At 42.5% G+C, this 25,086-nt stretch overlaps 1 protein-coding gene and 1 pseudogene across 12 annotated transcripts in view; both read right to left on the reverse strand.

Moving 5' to 3' along the window:
• Nucleotides 1-25,086, reverse strand: part of STARD9 (StAR related lipid transfer domain containing 9) — a 120,682-nt gene that overhangs the window by 75,535 nt on the left and 20,061 nt on the right. The gene's annotated exons all lie outside the window — the stretch shown is intronic.
• LOC147364694 (importin subunit alpha-1 pseudogene) lies at nucleotides 4,112-7,892 on the reverse strand (annotated as a pseudogene).

Here is a 25,086-nt window from a genome sequence, read left to right on the forward strand (position 1 = left end):
AGAGTCTATTCATATCCTTTGCCCACTTTTCTACTGGATTGTTTTTCTTTTTTGTCAATATGAAAGACTTCTTAGTATATTATAAACAGCAGTCCGTAATCTGCCATATGCATTGCAAATATTTTTCTCCCTAATCTATTCACCTTTTTCTAAGTTTAAAGGCAATTTTTTGAGTAGTTTTAGGTTAAGAGAAAAGTTGAGTGGAAATTACAAAGGTCTCATGCACCCCTTCAGCCCTCTTTCCTCTTGCTCCTCAGTCTCCCATATTATTAACATCTTGCATTACTATCATACATTTGTTGTAACTGATGAGCCAATGCTGATGTAGTACTATTAAATAAAGTCCAAAGTTCACATTAGGGTTCACTTTTTGTTTTGTACAGTTCTATGAATTTTTATAAATACATAACGATATATAACCACCACTACAGTGTCTAGTCAAGGCTTTGGTTTTTCCGGCGGTCATGTATGGATGTGAGAGTTGGACTGTGAAGAAAGCTGAGCAACGAAGAACTGATGCTTTTGAACTGTGGTGTTGGAGAAGACTCTTGAGAGTCCCTTGGTCTGCAAGGAGATCCAACCAGTCCATTCTGAAGGAGATCAGCCCTGGATGTTCTTTGGAAGGAATGATGCTAAAGCTGAAACTCCAGTACTTTGGCCACCTCATGTGAAGAGTTGACTCATTTGGAAAAGATTCTGATGCTGGGAGGGATTGCGGGCAGGAGGAAAAGGGGACGACAGAGGATGAGATGGTTGGATGGCATCACCGACTCAATGGATGTGAGTCTGAGTGAACTCTGGGAGGTGGTGATGGACAGGGAGGCCCGGCGTGCTGCGATTCATGGGGTCGCAAAGAGTCGGACACGACTGAGCGACTGAAGGGAACTGAACTGAACAGTATCATATGGAGAAGGCAATGGCACCCCACTCTAGTACTCTTGCCTGGAAAATCCCATGGATGGAGGAGCCTGGTAGGCTGCAGTCCATGGAGTCCCTAAGAGTTGGACACAACTGAGCGACTTCACTTTCACTTTTCACTTTCATGCACTGGAGAAGGACATGACAACCCACTCCAGTGTTCTTGCCTGGAGAATCCCAGGGACAGGGGAGCCTGGTGGGCTGCCATCTATGGGGTTGCACAGAATCAGACACGACTGAAGTGACTTAGCAGCAGCAGCACAGTATCATAAAGAATAATTTCACTGCCCTAAAAAAAATCCCCTGTACTTTACCTATTCATCCCTCCTTCCCTCCCATGAACTCCTGGAAACTACTGATCTTTTCATTGTCTCCACAGTTTTCCAGAGTGTCATATAGTTGCAATCATATAATATACAGCCTTTTCAGATTGGCTTCTTTCATTTTGTTGTTGTTCAGTTGCTCAGTCATGTCTGACTCTGCGACACCATGGACTGCAGCACACCTGGCTTCCTTGTCCTTCACCATCTCCCAGAGTTTGCTCAAATTCATATTCACTGAATTAGTGATGCCATCTAACCATCTCAACCTCTTTCACACCCTTCTCCTCCTGCCTTCAATCTTTCCCGGCATCAGGTCTTTTCCAATGAGTCAGCTCTTTGCATCAGTGGTCAAAGTATTGAAGCTTCAGCTTCAGCATCAGTCCTTCCAATAAATATTCAGGGTTGATTTCCTTTCAGATTGACTGGTTTGATCTCCTGGCTGTCCAGGGGACTCTGAAGAGTATTCTCCAGCACCACAGTTCGAATGCATCAATTCTTCAGTGCTCAGCTTTCTTTACAGTTCAACTCTCACATACATATATGACTACTGGGAAAACCACAGCTTTGATTATACACACCTTTGTCAGCAAAGTGATGTCTCTGCTTTTTAACATCCTGTCTAGGTTTGTCATAGCTTTTCTTCCAAGGAGCAAGTACATTTTAATTTCATGGCTGCAGTCACCATCAGCAGTGATTCTGGAGACCAAGAAAATAAATCTGTCACTGTTTCCATTTCTTCCCCATCTATTTGTCATAAAGTGATGGAACAGATGCCATGATCTTAGTTTTTTGAAAGCTGAGTTTTAGGCCAGCTTCTTCACTCTCCTCTTTCACCTTCATCAAGAGGCTCTTTAGTTCCTCTTCACTTTTTGCCATTAGGGTGGTGCCATCTGCGTATCTGAGGTTATTTTACTTAGTAATATGCATTTAAGGTTCTTTCATGTCTTTTCATGACTTGATAACTCATTTCTTTTTTATTTTTAAAAAATTTTATTTATTTATTTATTTATTTATGGCTGTGCTAGATCTTCATTGCTGTGTGGATTTTTCTCTAGCTGCAGTGAGCAGGGGCGGCTCTGTAGTTGCAATGCATGGGCTTCTTATTGCATTGGTTTCTCTTGTTGTGGAGCACAGGGGATGTTCAGGCTTCAGCAGCTGGGGCACTTGGGCTCAGTAGTTGTGGCTCCTGGGCTGTAGAGCACAGGCTCAGTAATTGTGGCACACAAGCTTAGTTGCTTCATGGCACGTGGGATCTTCCCAGATCAGGGACTGAACCTGTGTCTCCTGCACTGGAGGGGGATTCTTTACCACTGAGCCACGAGGGAAGCCCTCTCATTTCTTTTTAAGGCTGACTATCCCATCATTGGGAGGTGCCACAGTTCACACATTCACCTATTGAAGGACACTTTGGCTGCTTGCAAATTTTGGCAACTATGAATAAAGGTGCTATAAACATTTCGAGCACAGGTTTTTGTGTGGATGTATTTCTCAACTCCTTTGGGTAAATACAAGAACTGTGACTGACCAATGACAACTTTTCGCTCACCTTGCACCAAGATTCCCTGACAATCCATGCATTCCATCCCTTACATATAGGCACTACAAAATATAAAGTCCAACTTCTTCTATTAGAACTGCCGCAAAGCTTGAGGCCTCCCCTGAACCATGTAAGCCCTGACTGCCTGCTAACCCACAACAGCAGCTGCTGCTTTTTTTTTTAATAAAGGATGAAATAATCTTTATTTACAGGATACTGCAAAATATGAAATTCCACACAGAAATAAACCCACTGAGAGAAGCTTCATATAATATGTACAGTTTGGAACTGTTCAAGTATAGTCTCCTTGTAAAAAGTGCTACAATAGCAAACCACATTTAAAGAATTCTTAGTAGAGAAACAGAAAGACAAACTTATACCAAACATAGTACATGTTTGGTATAACGAACTTATGCTTCAGTTGTATAGTCTGAAAGATAATGGTCTCAGAATGCCATCCTGAACTATAGCCTCAGAGGTAGTTTCTGGCCCAACATTTTGATATTCTTGTTCCTCCATACAGAAGTATTTCTCGATCAGGTTTAATAAAGCCTTGGGCACTGACTCATTTTCACGGTTTTATAGAGCTTCAGTTTTATCCAAACCTCTGCATTCTTCAATTACACTAAGTTTCTCAGTTTCACCTAATTTCTCAGCAACCCAAGATACTTGAAAGGGCATCCAGAATAACTAGGGTAATGTTGGTATGTTTCACAGTTAAGAGGTTCATCAACAGTTCTATTATGCCACAATGAATGATGTTACACAATCTGTTCAACTGTTCCACCACTTCTATGGTTGTTCACAGCCCACACAGCTTCTTTTTGCATCTTAAAGTCTGCCTTAGAACACCAATGAAGAATGGGACTAAACCATGATTCACAGCTCACTGGATCTGGTGCTGGTGGCCAGCTTTAATATCTGACATTGTGCATTTGCTAGTACTTTTGGACATCATGATACAGGAAATGAAGCAAAGTAGAATTTGCAGACTGCCCTGATAGTCCAGTGGATAAGAAACTGCCTGCCAATTCAGGGCACACAGGTTTGATCCTTGGTCTGGGAAGATCCCACATGCGTCAGGGCAATTAAGCTTGTGCACTACAACTACTGAGCCCATGCTCTAGAGCCTGCAAGCCACAACTACTGAACCTGTGTGCTGCAACTACCAAAGCCCAGGTACCCACAGCTCATGCTCTGCCACAGAAGAAGTCACTGCAATGAGAAGCTTGTGCACCGCAACTAGAGAGTATTCCCCACTTGCTGTAGAGAAAGTCCATGCACAGCAATGAAGACCCAGCACAGCAAAAAATTAATTACTTAAAAAAAAAATTTACTCAGTAGCATCTAGCAAGGATTTAGCTAAGTGCTGCAAGTAACTGCATATTCAAGATGATACATTAGGAACTGCAAGAGGACCCAACAGCAGATTGATGGCACCACACTTGATAACCAAGTCTTGGAAAACAAAACCATCACCTGCAATGTTTCCAAGAGCCCGTGCAGCTTGTTCACTGATGTAATCATAGGGAGATGCCAGTAGAGAAATGAATGCTGGGGCAGCATGTCTATCTACTGCAGCCCCAGTCTGTTCTGACATTCTGGAAGCAATGCTGGTGAACACTCAAGTAGATTCAAACTGAACAGGACTACAATGAGTTCTGCCCAAGAAGGACACAAACTTTGGAATCAAACCAGCCCAGATTATGTTGCCTACTGGGGGTTGTTTTTCCTAGAAGGCAGTTTCCCAGCAGCTTGAGTAGCTTTGAGCTGGCTTTCCAAAGTGTTGCTACTGATGTCTTTGACAGTATCAACAACAGACCGATTTACAGCGCCCTGGTCATTTCAGTTTTCCGGCAGTGGAGAAGGAGCAGCATCAGGAAGCAGCCTTACATTTCTCCTTTTCAGCACCTGGTTGTTCTTCTTAGCTTAGCTTTCCTTGGTTCCACACTATCCAGTACTCAACACTGCATCCTTTCCTTACTATTGTGCCCTTGAATCTATTAGGGCAATCAGTGGTCAGTTAGCATTCTTGTTGCTGAACATGGTTATGAGACACAGCAAGGAAGCTACAGAGCCAGCTCAGATTTCCACAGAAGGCTGTGCAGACCCTATGACTGCTTGACTTTAGAAAATTTGGGGCTAGAAATGGAAGGAAGATGAGACATATTCAATTTTCTACCTTTCTAGATACTCTCTAAGCACACGATGGTCCCCGATTCTTCAACCTCTTGTCACAATGTGCCCCTAAATGATTTTCCCCACCACCCTGTAGAATACTAGAAATTCTCTCCAGTATAGTAATTCATCTGAGTTAGCTGTAACTTCACAGTGCCTCTATTAAAATGCACATGCTACCAGAGAGGACAGAGGGACATATTATTGTGAATAGAAAAGGTATTGGAGAAATTATTGTATGCTGGATAAGACTGTGATCAGGTATCAAGAAGTTAATAATAATAATACTTACGTAGCATTTATTATCAGAGAAGGCAATGGCGCCCCACTCCAGTACTCTTGCCTGGAAAATCCCGTGGACAGAGGAGCCCGGAGACTAAGTCGCTTCAGTTGTGTCCAACTCTGTGCGACCCCATAGACGGCAGCCCACCAGGCTCCCCCGTCCCTGGGATTCTCCAGGCAAGAACACTGGAGTGGGTTGCCATTTCCTTCTCCAATGCATCAAAGTGAAAAATGAAAGTGAAGTCGCTCACTCGTGTCCGACCCTTAGCGACCCCGCGGACTGTAGCCCGCCAGGCTCCTCTGTCCACGGGATTTTCCAGGCAAGAGTACTGGAGTGGGGCGCCATTGCCTTCTCCGAAGCACTGTTCTGGGCTTCCCTAATAGCTCAATGGTAAAGAATCCACCTGTCACTGCAGGAGACGTGGGTTCAGTCCCTGGGTTTGGAAGATCTCCTGGAGAAGGAAATGGAAACTACAGTATTCTTGCTTGGGAAATCCTATGGGCAGAGGAGCTTGGTGGGCTGTAGTCCATGGGGTCGAAACAGAGTCGGGCATGACTTAGCAACTAGACAACAACAAAAGCACAGTTCTAAGTATTTTATATTTACTTACTCATTTAGTCCTCACAACAACTCTGAGGTAGGTATCATTACACCCTTTTACAGATAAGTAAAGCACAGAGAGATAAAGGGACTAGCCCAGGATCACAGCAAGTAATCTGTGAAACTGGAAAACAAACCATACTTTTAACCACATACTTCACCACCCTTCATCTAGAATGGAGATGAAAGTCTAGGGGCCCTCTAATATCAGACCCTAAAATATACCCTCTCTATTGAATGCAACTTTTATCAACTTATTCAAAAGATAAAAACAGGGCTTCCCTAGTGGGTCAGTGGTGAAGAACCTGCCTGCCGATGCAGGAAACATGGGTCAATCCCTGATCCAGGAAGATTCCACATGCCATGGAGCTACTAAACCCGTGCACCACAATTATTAACCCTGTGCTCTAGAGCCTGGGAGTTGCAACTACTGAGCCCACGTGCTGCAACTACTGAAGCCCGCATGCCCTAGAGCCTGTGCTCCACAACAAGAGAAGCCACCGCAATGAGAAGCCTGAGCACTGCAACTAAAGAGTAACCCCCACTCATGGCAACTAGAGAAGACCCATGTGCAGCAATGAAGACCCAGCACAGCCAAAAATAAATACATAAAATTATGTTTTAAAAAGATAAAAACAGAAATCCCTGTCTACTTATCTAGGGCTTCTTTTTTATGCAAAGACAAAAAAGTAAAGAAAAATAAAGTTGGGGACTTTGCTGGTGGTCCAGTGGCTAAGACCCTTTGCTCCCTATGCAAGAGGCCCAGGCTCGATCTCTGGTCAGGGAACTAGATCCCACATGCTGCAACAAAGATCAAAGCTCTCAAGTGCAGCAACTAAGACCCATCATAGCCAAACAAATAAATTTAAAAAAAAATGCAATTGCACACAGCAGCAAATACTCAAACTGATATACACACAGAAACATAAATTCATATTTTTAGTTTAAGTCCCTAGTTCCTGAAGGAATCAAGAAAACTGAACTTTGAGATCACCAAAACACATATCTTTGTTTATACAAGACTAGTCTATTTCTAACAGTGTTTTTTGCTAAGGAATGTTCCCATAGACAACTGTCCAAGTGGCACGTGAGATCTGGTAGGTCCCATATGCGCCTTTTGTACTCTCTGGACATAAGCAAGGAATTCACAGGACAGATACATGGCCATCTAGCACTACCGCTTCCCTCCTCCCTGCAAAAAGAGATTCCTTAGACAAGTTTATGTGAGAAAAGAAGAAAGGTGGACTTACGGGGAACAGAATCGAAGACTACTGCTATTTCCACAGCTGCTTTTAAAAAGATGATCACAAGCGATTCCTTGATTGTAATCTACCACATCTTTTGTCATTTAACCCTTTTTCTACGCCCATCTGACTGAGCCCCAGGCAAAGTAAGTACAGGCAAAAGAGAGACTGTCAAGCATTGTCGTTTAGCTGCTAAGTCGTGTCTGACTCTTTGAGACTCCATGGACTGTAGCCCTCTGTCCATGGGATTTTCCAGGCAAGAATACTGGAGTGGGTTGCCACTTCCTCCTCCAAGGAGTCTTACTGACCCAGGGATTGAACCCGTGTCTCCTGCATTGGCAAGCAGATTCTTTACCACTGAGCCACCAGGGAAACCTTTGTCAACCTTTAGATGACCCCAAATAAGGATGCTGTTAATAATAAGGGGGACTTCCTTGGATCCAGTAGCTAAGACTCCACACTTTAAGTGCTTCCACTGCAGGGGGCTTGAGTTCAATCCCTGGTCAGGGAACTAAGATCCCACCATGCTGCACATCTCAGCCAAAAATAAAATAAACAGATAGCACCATTAAAAAAAAAAAAAAAAAAGAATGTTAATAAGGGTATGCCAAATCGGTTAAAGAAGAACTCTCTTGGGGAGCTCTGAATGGTAGACAGACAGCTGCTATTGGCCTTCTACAGTTACTGCTGGATTCTGAGCGGTGATGAATAATGCTCCATTGTTGTGTGGCCTGGCTGTGTGACGGTGGACACGGCAGACAGTTTCCAGTTTCCTGATTTCCTCACATAGCCTCACATTCATGACCCATCGTGTGAGACAACCTGATCACCTCTCTCCCAGGCAGCTTGAAAAAGCCCTATCACAATGGCAGCTTTAACTGTCATCACCAACAGGCACAAAGCAGGATCTCTGAGCAGCAGTCACATGGCAAGTGGACTTGTTAGCAGCTTGCCCAGCAGCTGGTCTGAACAAAGACAAAAAAGGTGGTTGGATTATTAGGTGTGAGGGCATCTTTGCATCTTCACAGGCAGAATCCAAATGGGATATGCTGTTTCATTGCCTTCAAGGTAGTGGATAAAATAAAGGGATGTTGCAGATCCATGGGGTTGCAAAGAGTCTGACACAACTTAATGATTAAACAACAACAGCAGACCCAGGAGAAGACCTTCATTCTATCAGACAGAACCTCGAAGAGCTAGGTATCTGCAACAATTCAGGCAAATCATCTGAGAATATTTCTATTCCTAGTAATCAGGATTTGTGAGATAGGAGCTGGCAAAATTTTTCTATTATGAGCCACACAGCAAATATATTAGGCTTTATGAGCCATATGGTCTCTGTCACAACTGGTCAGCTCTGCCTTTGTAGTACAAAAGCATCCACAAATACTACACAAACAAATGGCATGGCTACGCTCCAAGAAAACTTTACTAAATCAGGTGGTGGTCAGATGGCATCCACAGGACATGTTAATAGTTTGTCATCCAGAGCTATAGGGCGAAAGTCCTTTTTAGAGCCAACTTCTTCAAAAATATAAGTGGGTTTGAGGGTTCCAAGAGGAAAAGGAGTCAAAGAAAAACTAAACAGGGTCCTGCATACATGAAAGGCCTTCTAACACTTTTAATACCAGGAGTAACAAACAAGTTTGGCCTTGGAGTACAAAATAAAGCAGGGCAAAGACTAACAGAGTTTTGCCAAGAGAAAGCACTGGTCACAGCAAACACCCTCCTCCAACAACGCAAGAGACGACTCTACACATGGACATCACCAAATGGTCAATACCAAAATCAGGTTGATTTTATTCTTTGCAGCTGAAGATGGAGAATCTCTGTACAGTCAGCAAAAACAAGACTGGGAGCTGACTATGGCTCAGATCATGAGTTTCTTATTGCAAAAATCAGGCTAAACTGAAGAAAGCAGGGAAAGACACTAGGCTATTCAAATATGATCTAAATCAAATCCCTTATGATTATACAGTGGAAGTGACAAACAGATTTGAGGGATTAGATCTGATAGACAGAGTGCCTGAAGAACTATGGATGGAGGTTCATAACACTGTACAGGAGGCAGTGATCAAAACCATCCCAAAGAAAAAGAAATGCAAAAAGGTAAAATAGTTGTTGGAGGAGGCCTTACAAAGAAATAGCTGAAAAGAGAAGTGAAAGGTAAAGAAGAAAAGGAAAGATATACCCATCTGAATGCAAAGTTCCAAAGAATAGCAAGGAGAGATAAGAAAGCCTTCTTTTTTTTTTTTAGGTTTTTTTAAAATTTAAATTTATTTACTTTACAATATTGTACTGGTTTTGCCATACATCAACATGAATCCACCATGGGTGTACACGTGTTCCCAATCCTGAACCCCCCGCCCACCTCCATCCCCGTACCATCCCTCTGGGTCATCCCAGTGCACCAGGCCCAGGCTTCCTGTATCCTGCATCAAACCTGGACTGGCGATTCGTTTCTTATATGATATTATACATGTTTCAATGCCATTCTCCCAAATCATCCCACCCTTGCCCTCACCCACAGAGTCCAAAAGACTGTTCCATACATCTGTGTCTCTTTTGCTGTCTCAAATACAGGGTTATCGTTACCATCTTTCTAAATTCCATATATATATGCATTAGTATACCGTATTGGTGTTTTTCTTTCTGGCTTACTTCACTCTGTATAATAGGCTCCAGTTTCATCCACCTCATTAGAACTGATTCAAATGTATTCTTTTTAATGGCTGAGTAATACTCCATTGTGTATATGTACCACAGCATTTTTATCCATTTGTCTGCTGATGGACATCTAGGTTGCTTCCATGTCCTGGCTATTATAAACAGTGCTGCGATGAACATTGGGGTACACGTGACTCTTTCAATTCTGGTTTCCTCAGTGTGTATGCCCAGCAGTGGGATTGCTGGGTCGTATGGCAGTTCTATTTCCAGTTTTTTAAGGAATCTCCATACTGTTCTCCACAGTGGCTGTACTAGTTTGCATTCCCACCAACAGTGTAAGAGGGTTCCCTTTTCTTCACACCCTCTCCAGCATTTATTGCTTGTAGACTTTTGGATCGTAGCCATTCTGACTGGTGTGAAATGGTACCTCACTGTGGTTTTGATTTGCATTTCTCTGATAATGAGTGATGCTGAGCATCTTTTCATGTGTTTGTTAGCCATCTGTATGTCTTCTTTGGAGAAATGTCTGTTTAGTTCTTTGGCCCATTTTTTTGATTGGGTCGTTTTTTTCTGGAATTGAGCTGCAGGAGTTTCTTGTATATTTTTGAGATTAATTCTTTGTCTGTTGCTTCATTTGCTATTATTTTCTCCCATTCTGAAGGCTGTCTTTTCACCTTGCTTATAGGCTCCTTTGTTGTGCAGAAGCTTTGAATTTTAATTAGGTTAATCATAAAGGTAATCAGTCCTGGATATCCACTGTAAGAACTGATACTGAAGCTCCAATACTTTGGCCACCTTAGGCAAAGAGCCAACTCATTAGAAAAGACCCTGATGCTGGGAAAGATTGAAGGCAGGAGGAGAAAGGGAGACAGAGGACAAGATGGTTGGATGGCATCACCGACTCAATGGAAATGAGTTTGAGCAAGCTCCAGGAGATGGTGAAGGACAAGGAAGCTGGTGTGCTGCAGTCCATGGGCATGCAAAGAGTCAGATATGACTGAGCCACTGAACAACAACACTTTGAAACACATTAAGATCATTTATCATTGAAAATAAATGAAAGTACATGAACAAATCACCTTGACCCATTTTCTTAAAATACCTGATACTCTACCAAAGTTGAGCTTCCCAGGTGGTGTTAGTGGTAAAGAACCTGCCTGCTAATGCATTTGAGACATCCTAGAGATCAGGTTTGATCCCTGGGTCAGCAAGATCCCCTAGAGGAGGAAACGGCAACCCACTCCAGTATTCTTGCCTGGAGAATCCCATGAACAGAGGACCCTGGCGGGCTGCAGTCCATAGAGTCGCACAGAGTCAGACACAACTGAAGCATGCATGCATGCATGCGTGCACTACTAAAGTTAAAGTTACTCAACAAGCTCAACATTGAAGAGTTAGCAGTTAGGACAAAGTCAGGCTACTGTAGCAAATCCCTAAGGGAGAAGGCGATGGCACCCCACTCCAGTACTCTAGCCTGGAAAATCCCATGGACGGAGGGGCCTGGTGGGCTGCAGTCCATGGGGTCGCTAAGGGTCAGACACAACTGAGCAACAGACACGACTGAGCAACTTCACTTTCACTTTTCACTTTCATGCATTGGAGAAGGAAATGGCAACCCACTCCAGTGTTCTTGCCTGGAGAATCCCAGGGACAGGGGAGCCTGGTGGGCTGCCATCTATGGAGTTGCACAGAGTCGGACACAACTGAAGCGACTTAGCAGCAGCAGCAAATCCCTAAAGCATAGTAGCTGAAAACAACAAAAGCTTATTTCTGGCTCTTGGTGGTTGTAGCTTCTCTGACAGAACTATCTATCTCCAATGTTACTGATCTTGATGCCAGAAGGAAAGAGGGCTTTGCAAGGTCATAGATCAGCAACTGAAGGCTTAGACATCATTTCTTCTTAAATATACTCACAGAGCTCATCATATGCAACACCCCTCCCCCCACACACAATGGGACCAGAAAGTGAAACTGTATCACACAATAGGAGATAAACAGCCATGAATATTCAGTGAACAGCATGAATGATCTTCACATAGCAATGGTTAAGCCACTTTTATTTATTCAATTTATTTATTTGGCTGTGCAGGGTCTTAGTTGTGGCATGTAAGATCTAGTTCCCTTACCAGGGATTGAACCTGGGACCCCTGCATTAGGAGCATGGAGTCTGAGCCACTGGACCACCAAGGAAGTTCCAAGCCACTTGTGGCTAAATGATCACAAAATAAGATTTTCTTAATAAAAATATATTTCTGATATATTAGTTAACCAGAAATCACTGTCAACTTCATGTACATTAAAAATTTCAAATTATTCAGTATATTCTTTCTTAGTGTCTAAAGATTTGGCAATGGCAGGACTTGAAGTCATCTTTATGAATATCAATTCTTAATGCCCACACTGGTAGATGTAGAAGATACAGGAGACTGTTTATAGACCACAGACCTAACTAGAAGACACAATGGCGGGAGGCACAGGGCTCTCCCAGGAAGTCTTAGGGACAGGACACACAGAGTGGTTTTTCCATAGCCCACTCTGGTATCAGCATGTATTTCAGAATTCTTTAGTTTCCTACCACACTCTTCTGACCAGCTTTGATGGTATAGCAGGTGCTGTATGTTCTACATCTATATATAAAACATTTGGATTTCTTTACTATTTTCATGTGTACCAGCCAATGGGTGTGCTTTAACTTCCAAAAGTTAGTATCTGTATCTCTTTGTCTCTTTTTTTTGGAGGACTGCCCTCAGGAACTCCTTTTAAGAGCCAGATGTTCTTCAAAAGGCAATTATTACCAGTGACTGATGGATGCAGGGAAACTCAGGACATTTTTGATTGCTGTTGCTGTTCAGTCAATCAGTCATGTCTGACTCTTTGCAACCCCATGGACTTCAACACACCAGGCCTCTCTGTCCCTCACCATCTCCCAAAGTTTGCCCAAGTTGATGTCCACTGCATCAGTGATGCCATCCACCTATCTCATCCTCTGACGCCCTCCTTTCCTTCTGCCTTCAATCTTTTCCAGCATCAGGGACTTTTCCAATGAGTCAGCTGTTCACATCAGATGACCAAACTACTGGCATTTCAACCTCAGCATCAGTCCTTCCAATGAGTATTCAAGGGTTGATTTCCCTTAAGATTGACAGGTTCGATTCTTGATTCAGAAAACTCTATACTCTGAATCCGCCTGCAATGCAGGAGACCCCAATTCAATTCCTGGGTTGGGAAGATCCACTGGAGAAGGGATAGGCTACCCACTCCAGTATTCTTGGAGTTCCCTTGTGGCTCATCTAGTAAAGAATCTGCCTGCAATACAGGAGACCTGGGTTCGATCCCTGGGGGGAAGAACCCCTGGAGAAGGGAACGGCTACCAACTCCAGTATTCTGGCCTGGAGAATTCCATGGGGTCGCAAAGAGTCAGACACGACTGAGTGACTTTCACTTCACTATACTCTGTCTTCAGAGCATGTCTATGGAGTTGCTTGGCCTCCTCCTTCCTGTCCTTGCTAGTCTCAGTTCCCCACCCTACCAACCACTTCCTTTTCCAGCAATACTTCCTAATAAATGACCTTCACAGCTCCTCATTTCTGGGTCTGTTACTGAGAAAGCCAGACAAAAACCAGCCCACTCACAGCTCAAGGACAGAAAGGCTATGCAGTGCTACAGAAAAATGTCAGGATTTGGACTCAGGAGACTTCAAATGACAAAGTTCCCAGTTCTGCAACTTATTAGGTGACAGCAGTCTTTATCCTCTTCTAAAATATAGAAACAGGGACTTCCCTGCTGGTTAGGAATCTGTGCTTCCACTGCAGGGGGCACAGGTCCAATTCCCGGGTGGGGAACTAAGATCCTACACCCAGTGCTGCCAAAAACATAAAAAATAAGATGTGGAAATAATGGTACCTACCACAACAAAATTTTGTGACAAATATATGTGACGATTACAATATATGTGAAAGCACTTTGTAAACTAAAGAATATCACACTGGGAAGAAGTTTGCTCATTAAGATAATGCGTTTCCCAACTGATCCTTCCCCCAACCTATACTTATGACTATGTTTCCCCACTGTCTACATATAGTAGAAAATTTGTAAAGTGGTGGTTCTGGATTTTAGAATGTATCGTATCACCTGGAGGGCTATTTAAAAAGCTTAATGGATGCCACCCCTAGAATTTGGATTCAGTAGGTCTGAGGTAGAGCCCAATAAGTTCCCAGGTAATATCAATCTTGCTGATGTGGAAACTTCACTTTCTTTGAGAAGGAAAACTTCAGCCACCTCTGCAAAGTGAAACTGATAAGAAGTTTACAATGGTTCTACGTTACTATAGAAAGAATTTATAGGAAACGAAGACTAAGCCTTAAAAAACGTTATTGTTCTTTCCCATGCTGTGGATATATGTCCTCATCTTATGAAATAAACATGTGCAAATGAAGTTGGCTGTGAAGTAAACTTCCGTAGTGGAAACTGTATTCTACTTCAATGCCACATTGACTGGCATTTAGATTTAAAAAAAAGAAGAGGTTCAGACAGTTGCCAATCTAGTGTTATGACAGATGTTAAAGTAACAAGAACAACATTTATTCACTACTGAAATATACTAGATGATATTCATAGCACTTTAGATACATTAATAATTTACTCCTCACAATAATCCATGAAGTTGATACTATTATCATCATTTTACAGATGAAACAACTAAATCAGAGAGCAGTCCAGAAAGTTGCCCTGTCACACAGCTAGCAATGTCAGAGATGGGGTTCCAACCCAGACTCTGTGGCACTACAGCCCAGTCTTAACAAAAACCACAATTGCATGATGCATGACTTTTTAAAGTCATCTTAAAAAGTCATCATAAAGTCTGCCCAGTTTACAAAATTCTAACTCTATGACCTTTCTTCTTATCAGTTCCCCTTTATGTATATACCTTCCATTTCTATGTGGGCCATGTGATCAAGCGTGAAGCTACCCTAAGCAAAGGCACAGCTTCCCAGAAAGCTTGCCAACTGCTCTGCTTGCATGTGGATAATAACTCATAATGCTGGGCTGTAATATAATCCTACATACAACAGTTAAATCTGGCATACACTCAGCCTGAAGAGTACCAAAACTGAGGAGGATACTAAAGCAGCACACATACTAAAACCTTGCTAATCTACTCTGTTTGGAAGATGTTCTCTGTAACATTATTTTTTATAAAGAAATGCACCTGTTCACTTTCAGTATATTTTATAAATGTAAAACACAAAGCAAAAACAAACTAAAATGGGGAATTCCCTGGAAGTTCAATGGTTAAGACCCTGAGCTTCCAATGCAGGGGGCATGGGTTTCATATCCCTGGTTGGGGAACTAGGATCCTACATGACTCATGGCATAGCCACAAAAAAAAAAAAAAAAAAGAGAGAGAGAGAGAACACACATCAAAATGAGAGAGTCAGTTCCTAGGCAGGTTGATAAGGAGTCTAGGGGTCCCCAAGGAGAGAGGGGTCTGGAATTCTCAAGGAGGAAGAAAGGACAAACTTTTTTTCTTTCTCCACATTCCTTAGGATTATATAACAATAATGTATCCTGCGTAAGGACAGTCTCTGGATTAAACCTTCTGTTATCTTAAAATGTAAATTATGGGAGTAGACCTGGTCTTTACAAGGATGTATCCTGCCTGAGGACAGTGTTATCTTAAAATGTAAATTATGGGGGTACGTCTGATGAGGTCTTTACAACCTCCAGACATTCTTTGGATTATATAACTTCATTGTTAACACTAGCAAGCGGGTACTCTTTCCGCCCCCTTCTGATGCCTATGTCAGAAGCTTTCTCTATCTCCTTTATACTTTAATAAAACTTTATTACACAAAAGCTCTGAGCGATCAAGTCTCGTCTCTGGCCCCAGACTGAATTCTTCTCCTCCAGGGGCCAAGAATCCCAGTGTCTTCGTGTGATTCAACAACAAGCTTTCAAAAACGCATTTCTACAGCCAGAAATCAGGGGCTGAATGTAAGAGAAGGCTAATAGGATACTAAGAGCTGCAAGTCAGAAAGAGAAAGGAAGGGTGAGGAGAAAGCCAGGAAAGGCTGTGTTTGGCCTGCCTGTCCTCTTCAGAGATTAGCAGGCTAGGTAGGGACATTATTTCTCCTGTCAACATTGCAGAGCATACAGTGGAAAAAAGCCCCAGGAAAGAGCTTTACAGTATATTTTAACAGAGCACAAGTGGGACTTCTGAGGTGCTGGTAATGCTCTATTTCTTGATCTGCATACAGGTTATGTAGGTATGCTCAGTTTGTAAAAGTTCAAGTGGATAGAAACTTTGAGCTTGCTAGGTAGGTAGAATAGGGAAAAGGAGTCCAAAATGGCGGTGGCTAAAAGACAAGGCAGGTCTGAGGACCAGAGTGAAGACTTCAAGCAGAGCAAACAGAACAAACAGCACTCCTGGCTAAGCCCAATTTGCATAGGGCAGGCCCAGGTGGAGGAAAAAAACATATAAAAGGAGGAGCCAAAGCGCTTTCTCTTGGACTCTCTCTCACGCGTGCATGCGCTCTTTTCTCTCTCTCTCTCTCTCACTCTCCTGCTATCTTCTAAATAAAATAGAGCTGTAACACTGATTTGCCTAAGAGCTGTAGCACGGTTTGTCCAAGACCTGAGAGCTGTGACGAGCCGAGGGCTTTAATGTCCGTTGCTCCAAATCTTTGTTGTGACGAGACAAAGAACCGAGGAACGTACACTCGCGTGACAAGCTGTTCACTTCTAATACGTGCACTTTTCTGTGCATATATTCCACTTTAAAGTTTTAAAAAGCAGTTCTGTTTTTCTTACCAGCAAAAAATAATGACATACATCTGTAAAGAATCTTTTCACCATACAGTTTCTTCTACTATAGAACCTTGTTTGTGACACATTGGTCAAGCATGGTGAACAGAGGCTAGGGTCACTCACATTCACTGAGGCCTTTGGTCCACTCTCTCCCCGCTGGACTACTTAGAGTGACATCACAGTGGGAGAGGAAGAAAAGAACAGCATTTCCTCTCTAGCTTTTTAAAATATATATATATAATTTATAAATTTTTTTACTTTTGTCTATGCTGGGTCTTTGTTTACTGTGCGGGCCTTTTTCTGGCTGTAGGGCTGGGTGTGCACGTTTCAGTAACTCCTGCTCCCAGGCTCTAGAGGACAGGCTGAATAGTTGTGCTGCAGGGGCTGAGTCGCTCTATGGCATGATGGATCTTCCTGGCGCCACGATAGAACCTGAGTCTCCTGCGTTAGCAGGCAGATTCTGTACCACTGAGCCGAAAGGGAAGCCCTCCTCTCAAGGTTTTACTTTCCTCTTTGTCCTCACTCTCTTCTTCCAAAATGTCCCCCTGTCCACCCCCATCAATCTCAGCAGCCAATTATGCAGAAGAGCAGCAGTCCCAGGAGTTGAACCCTTTGATTCAGGGCTGCCCTAGGCTGACTGTCAGGAGCAAACCCAAGCTGGTCCCACAGTACAAAAGGGATAAAAAGCACATCACGTGTCTGAGGCACCCATGCACACCACACAGTACGTGCTCAGTTAACAATGACTGAATAAATGAATACATAACCCGTGGACCCAATCCAGAGTACACACCATAAATGGGTGCTGAATCCAATTAAACAATAGCTGTTCTCTAGGTCTCCCCTGAGTGCTTCAAGCATTAATTCTGCATACGTGATCTTAGGTGAAGACAAACATCACCAAGTCAGCATCCTCCACAGAGCACTGCCTTAATATTTTTTAATGTGTTCACAAGGGCTCTTTACCACCTTCTGTAATGAATCCCCTCAGGCAGTAGTCTGACAGGCAGTCAAGTAGGGCCAAGCTGCTTCAAGTCGTTGGGAGTTGCAAACATTACTTTTATATAAGAAGAAAACAAGCCTGGAGGATGGAGTTTCTGTTTTTAACTCTCATTCCTGCCTAAGTGGAAAAAAGTTTTCCTGCAACTATGCTGCTAGGAGCAAATTTCCTGTTTTTAATACTGTTTAGTCTGAATGGGTCTCTAGAGACCAATCTTAATGCTGGAGAAGCAAATGAGCTGAACCCCCCAACATGGTTCCAGTTTCACAGTCGGGCTCAGCAGCCCAGCTGAAGCCTATATCATTCTCAGCAATCCAAGGTCTGGTTAAAGAGATTAATTTCGTGTTGATCTGAACAGCATCTGCCTCCTGCATCCCACCGGCAGGCAGCTTCCCCCTCTCGAACCACACTTTCCTCCTCCAACCCTGAAGACTGCCCTACTTTGCAAAAGACAGAGCTGCATGTTAGAATCACGAGACTTCAAACCACACTTGTCTTGCGGCGCTTCTTGTACCTCAGATCTTTATCTCAAGTCACCTCAACCAAATAAAGTGTGACTCCAGCCTTAGCCAATAGCCCTGGAACAAAGGTGCTTCTTGATGTTGTCACAGGCACTTATTAAAGTGCATACAAAAGACAAAAAAAAAACCTAGATGATCAAAAAGAGACCTGACAGTGTTGAGCACTTAGCTCAAAAGTCATCTGTTGGTGATGACCCAGAGATGCACTGACACAAACCTGGAGAGTCACTCAGAAACTTGGGGCTGATTTTCAAAGAAGCATAGTTGATAAACCTCTAAAAGCCCTAACAAGCTGATGAATGCCTGAGAGACTCATTCTCTTTGGTGTATAAATGCTATGTGGAAGATACTGAGCAGATGAGGTTCATCTTCATTGAAAAATAAATATTTGGAAATTAAAGCAGGTGGAATTTAGGATAGAACTAGAAAACAATATAGGATTTCATCTCATTCAAAAACATATATTAAGATTCTTCTGGATTCAAACTGGAGGTCCTGCTTTCATCTTTCCCTCCCCAACATGAAACTGGACATCCCAGGGTATTTCACAGATGAGGAAGAACCTACTTAGAAAAAGAGGTACCACGGGCTTCCTTGGCTGCTCAGTGGTAAAGAATCCACCTGCCAATGCAAGTGACATGGGTTCAGTGCATGGTCCAGGAAGATCCCAAATGTCACGGAGCAACTAAGCCCATGCACCACAACTACTGAGCCTAGAGCCAGTGCAGCACAACTACTGAAGCCCCCAGACCCTAGAGCCCATGATCCACAACAAGAGAAGCCACTGTAATGAGAAGCCAGTGCACTGTGGTGCACTCACCACAACTAGAGAAAAGCTTGTGCAGCAATGAAGACCTAGCATAGCCAAAAATAATTCAGTTCAGTTCAGTCGCTCAGTTGTCTTCGACTCTTTGTGATCCCATGGACTGCAGCACACCAGGCCTCCCTGTCCATCACCAACTCCCAGAGTTTACTCAAACTCATGTCCATTGAGTCAGTGATGCTATCCAACCATCTCATCCTCTGTCATCCCCTTCTCCTCCCACCTTTAATCTTTCCCAGCATCAGGGTCTTTTCCAATGAGTCAGCTCCTTGCGTCAGGTGGCCAAACTATTGGAATTTCAGCTTCAACATCAGTCTTTCCAATGAACACCCATGACTGGTCTCCTTTAGGATGGACTGGTTGGATCTCCTTGCAGTCCAAGGGACTCTCAAGAGTCTTCTCCAACACCACAGTTCAAAAGCATCAATTCTTCAGCACTCAGCTTTCTTTATAGTCCAACTCTCACATTCATAGGTGACTACTGGAAAAACCACAGCTTTGACTAGACGAACCTTTGTTGACAAAGTAATGTCTCTGCTTTTGAATATGCTGTCTAGGTTGGTCATAACTTTCCTTCCAAGGAGTAAGTGTCTTTTAATTTCATGGCTGCAGGCACCATCTGCAGTGTTTTTGGAGCCCCCAAAATAAAGTCTGACACTGTTTCCACTGTTTCCCCATCTATTTGCCATGAAGTGATGGGACTGGATGCCATGATCTTCGTTTTCTGAATGTTGAGCTTTAAGCCAACTTTTTCACTCTCCTCTTTCACTCTCATCAACACCCAGTTGTGGATGTGACTGGTGATGGAAGCAAGGTCTGATGCTGTCATTCTCCATCAGAGGACAGACAGAGTGAAAACCACAATCACAGAAAACTAACCAATCTAATCACATGGACCACAGCCTTGGCTAACTCAATGAAACTATGAGCCATGCCATGTAGGGCCACCCAAGACAGACAGGTCATGGTGAAGAGTTCTGACAAAATATGGTCCACTGAAAACAGGAATGGAAAACCACTTCAGTATTCTTGCCTTGAGAACCCCATGAACAGTATGAAAAGGCAAAAATAATTTTTTTTTTTTTTTTAAAGAGGTAACAAAAAAAAAAGGCTGACTTCCCTGGTGATCCAGTAGTTAAGACTCCACACATCCATTGTGGGTGGCACGGGTTCAATCCCTGGTCAGCGACCTAAGATCCTGCATGCCACGTGGTACAGCCAAAAAAGAAAGAGGTACCAGGTCATACTGAGTTGTGCCAGGAAGGAAAGGAGCAACCGGCTGGCAGGGTTAGTGCACAGATCCCAGGTTCCTTCATGGGCACATTTCACCACTTGTAAAGTCCACTTCAAAACCTGGCTACTGGGGAAGAGTGGAGAAGTAGCTCCAGAAGGAATGAAGAGGCTGAGCCAAAGCGGAAACAACACTCAACTGTGGATGTGTCTGGTGGTGAAAGTAAAGTCTGATGCTATAAAGAATAATATTGCATAGGAACCTGGAATGTTAGGTTCAGGAATCAAGGTAAATTGGACATGGTCAATCAGGAAATGGCAAGAGTGAACATTGACATTTTAGGAATCAGTTAACTAAAATGGACGGAAATGGGTGAATTTAATTCAGATGACTATTATATCTATTACTGTGGGCAAGAATCCCTTAGAAGAAATGGAGTAGCCTTCATAGTCAACAAAAGAGTCTAAAATGCAGTACTTGGGTGCTATCTCAAAAACAACAGAATGATCTCAGTTCATTTTCAAGGCAAACCATTCAACATCACAGTAATCTAAGTCTGTGCCCCAACCACTAATGCCAAAGAAGCTTAAATTCAATAGATACATAAAGATGTACAAGACCTTCTAGAACTAATACCAAAAAATGGTGTCCTTTTCATCATAGTGGACTGGAATGCAAAAGTAGGAAGTGAAGAGATACCTGGAGTAACAGGCAAGTTTGGCCTTGGAATACAAAATGAAGCAGGGCAAAGGCTAACAGAATTTTGTCAAGAGAAAACACTGATTATAGCAAATACCCTCTTTCAACAACACAAGAGACGACTCTACACATGTACATCACCAGATGGTCAATACCAAAATTAGATTGATTATATTCTTTCCAGCTGAAGATGGAAAACCTCTATACAGCCAGCAAAACTAAGACCAGGAGCTGACTGTGGCTCATGAGCTCCTTATTGCAAAAGTCAGGCAAAATTGAAGAAAGTAAGGAAAACCACTAGGCCATTCAAGTATAACCTAAATCAAATCCACTTATGATTACTACAGTGCAGGTGATGAATAAATTCAAGAGATTAGATCTGGTAGACAGAGTGCCTAAAGAACTATGGATGGAGGTTCATAACATTGTACAGGAGGTGGTGACCAAAACCATCCCAAAGAAAAAGAAATGCAAAAAGGCAAAATGGTTGTCTGAGGAGGCCTTACAAATACCTGAGGAAAGAAGAGAAGCAAAAGGAAAAGGAAAAAGGGAAAGATATACCCATCTGAATGCAGAGTTCCAGAGAATAGCAAGGAGGAATAAGAAAGCCTTCTTAATTGAACACTGCAAAGAAACAGAGGAAAATAGAATGGGAAAGGCTAGAGACCTCATCAAGAAAATAGGAGATACCAAGGGAACATTTCATGCAGAGACGGGCACAATAAAGGACAGAAATGGCAAGAACCTAACAGAAGCAGAAGAGATTAAGAAGAGGTGGCAAGAATACACAGAAGAACTATACAGAAAAAGGTCTTAATGACCCGAACAACCACAAGAGTGTGGTCACTCACCTAGAGCCAAACATCCTGGAGTGTGAAGTCAAGTAGGCCTTAGGAAGCATCACTACAAACAAAACCAGTGGAGGTGATGGAATTCCAGCTGAGCTATTTCAAATCCTAAAAGATGATGCTGTGAAAGTGCTGCACTCAATATGTCAGCAAATTTAGAAAACTCATCAATGACCGCAGGACTAGAAAACATCATTTTCATTCCAATCCCAAAGAAGGGCAATGCCAAACAATGTTCAAGCTATCACACAATTGCACTCATTTCACATGCTAGCAAAGTAATACTCAAAATTCTCCAAGCTAAGCTTCAACAGTACATGAACTGAGAACTTTCAGATGTTCAAGCTGGGTTTAGAAAAGGCAGAGGAACCAAAGATCAAATTACCAGCATCTGTTGGATCATAGAAAAAGCAAGGGAATTCCAGGAAAACATCTACTTCATTGACTACACAGAAGCCTTTGACTGTGTGAATCATAACTGTGAAAAATTCTTCAAGAAATTGTAATACCAGACTACCTCACCTGCCTCCTGAGAAACCTGTATGCAGGTCAAGAAGCAACAGTTAGAACTGGACATGGAACAACAGACTGGTTCAAAATTGGGAAAGGAGTACATCAAGGCTGTATATTGTCACCATGCTTATTTAACCTATATGCAGAGTACATCATGCAAAATGTCAGGCTGGATGAATCATAAACTGGAATAAAAACTGCCAAGAGAAATGCCAACAACCTCAGATATGCAGATAATACCACTCTAATGGTAGAAGTGAATGGGAACTAAAGAGCCTCTTGCTGAAAGTGAAACAGAGTGAAAAAGTTGGCTTAAAACTCAGCACTCAAAAAAATAAGATCATGGCATCAAGTCCCATCACTTTATGGCAAATAGATGGGGAAAAAGTGGAAACTGACAGATTTTTTTTCTTGGGCTCCAAAATCACCACTGATGGTGACTGCAGTAATGAAATTAATGGACACATGCTCCTTAGAAAGTTAGACAAGTCTAGACAGTGTAATAAAAGCAGAGATTTCACTTTGCTGACAAAGGTCTGTATAGTCAAAGCTATGGTTATTGCAGTAGTCATGGGATGAGAGTTGGACCATAAAGAAGGCTGAGTGCCAAAGAATTGATGCTTTCAAATTGTGATGCTGGAGAAGACTCTTCAGAATCCCTTGGACAGCAAGATCAAACCAGTCAATCTTTAGAAATCAACTCTGAATATTAATTGGAAGCTGAAGCTCCAAGACTTTGGCCACCTGATGCAGAGGGTCAATTCATTGGAAAAGACCGTGATGCTTGGAAAGAATGAGGGCAGGAGGAGAAGGGGGCGACAGAGGATGAGATGGTTGGATGACATCACCAATTCAATGGACATGAGTTTGAGCAAACTTCAGGAGATAGTGAAGGACAAGGAAGCCTGGTATGCTGCAGTCCATGGCGTCACAAAGAGTTGGACGTGACTTAATGACTAAACAATAACAACATCTTGGGTCAGAATAGGTAAAACGAAGCATCCATTTGCTATAAAGTAGGAGCTATTTCTTGCATCTCAGAAAGTGACTGGGTCAACTAGTTATTTGAGGGGTTCAGTAGAAAACACCCTGACTCCACCTGTAGACAGCACTTGCTTCAGACACAAAATTTAAAATAGATGGTGTTCTCCGTATCTCAGAGAAAAGCATCAACAGGAAGGATTGAAACCACATGTTCCTCATTATGGTTCCTGGATCCTTTCTTATGATAAATGCAAAGTTCAACAATTCAAATTCTTCTAATTGTCAGCTAATTCATATCATACTTCAAATATCAGAGGCAAGCACATAGTCAGGAGGAGTTAGGGCACACAACCAATGGCAGGGGTAGTGGAAAGAGCAAGGGCTTTGCAGACACCAGATCTGGGTTTCAATCCGGACTCCACCTCTTAGTGTGGACCTAAAGAACTTACCCTAACCTCTTTGAGCCCTGTTTCTCACATCTATAGAACAGAGATGGTAATAACCCACTTTATGGGGTTGCTGTTTAAGAGTGAATGAGAGGAATTAGGCACTCAGTTCAGTACCTGGAATACAGTAGGTTCTCAAAACGTGGTATTTTTTTCTTTCTTGCCACTTACAGGATTCGTTCATGAGAACATTCTCCAAAATTAAACATTATTTTTCCAAACCCTGAAATCGAGTCTCTAAACTCCATGCAAATGGTGCCAGATGCTTATTAAAGGAGGAAGCTGCTTCTATTTTCTCAAAAATCTTTAATGTGGGAAGGAAAGGAAAAGCAATACCAGCCAGAACCCACTACATGTTTGTGCTTTAAACCATAACACCACCACAAGCAAGATGGGGTTAGTTTAATAAGGAAGGAATAGTAAAGAGAAAAAGAAAAAGCAACTGAGGGTTTCCATTTCGGTCAGATCTCTTCTCATCTGAGCAGAACCACTACTTCTACCAACAGCATGGAAGCCACACTGGCTCTTACCCCACATCAACTCAGCACATATCCCCAGAAAGCTTTTCCACTTTGTCTAACCGCCCAACTACAGAGGAAAGAGTTGAGCAATGAAATGACTAACAAAGGAATAATCTCCCACTGCCAGGAAAAGAAGCAAGAAAAATGAGTTTGCGCACACACTTCTTTTACCCTTTTGCTCCTACGGACCAGACGCAAGGGACTGTTTGTATACAGATGATCATCTTATGAGTGAGTCCAACCAATTCTGCCCTGAAATCAACTTCCTAGCGGCTCTGCCTTTTCCAGCTTCTAAATACAGACTGGGAGATGCCTGGGCACATCTGGTCACCATTTGATTTCAGGCTTCTATTGTGTTCATCTGTGGGGGGAGGTGAATCTATAAATAGCTCATATTCCTCTGCCTCACACTTGAAAATTGAGAAACCATCCACTCTGCCTTTCCTGCAGAGAGAAGAGAAGTTTTTACTGAACCCAGCTCTCTCATAATGATCAGAAATCAAGTTAATATTCTGTACAGCCAGGCTCAATCAAATGATTCATAAACCTATTTTATAAGACTAAGTGGTATCTAGAATGAAACCAGAAGGGAGTGAAATCAAGTAAAGATGAGCGAATGACTCATGTGATGCTTTTGAGAAGTCACTGATCTTTTTGGAAACTCACCAAATTGTGTAGTTAAATCCATGCATGTGAACCACCACCTTCAAGTCTTAAGGCCCTTCTCACCTTTGGAAAAGAACTACATGTTCAAATCCTATTCAGTACTGAAAAGAGAAATCACCCTGTGGACTAGACTTGTTGACAACACCCCCACTCCCAATGAAAAAAGGCTAACCTCTCTCTTCAAGATTTTTCAAATGTTTAATAAAATATTTACTACAGTATTTACCACACTGTAAGATAATTAACTCTATGTACCTGTCTCCCTCAAGAACTAAGT

The sequence above is a fragment of the Bos grunniens genome, chromosome 10 (assembly GCF_055505025.1).
Source record: "Bos grunniens cultivar Pamir isolate PY7600 chromosome 10, Bosgru_T2T1.0, whole genome shotgun sequence".
Classification (NCBI taxonomy): Eukaryota; Metazoa; Chordata; class Mammalia; order Artiodactyla; family Bovidae; genus Bos; species Bos grunniens.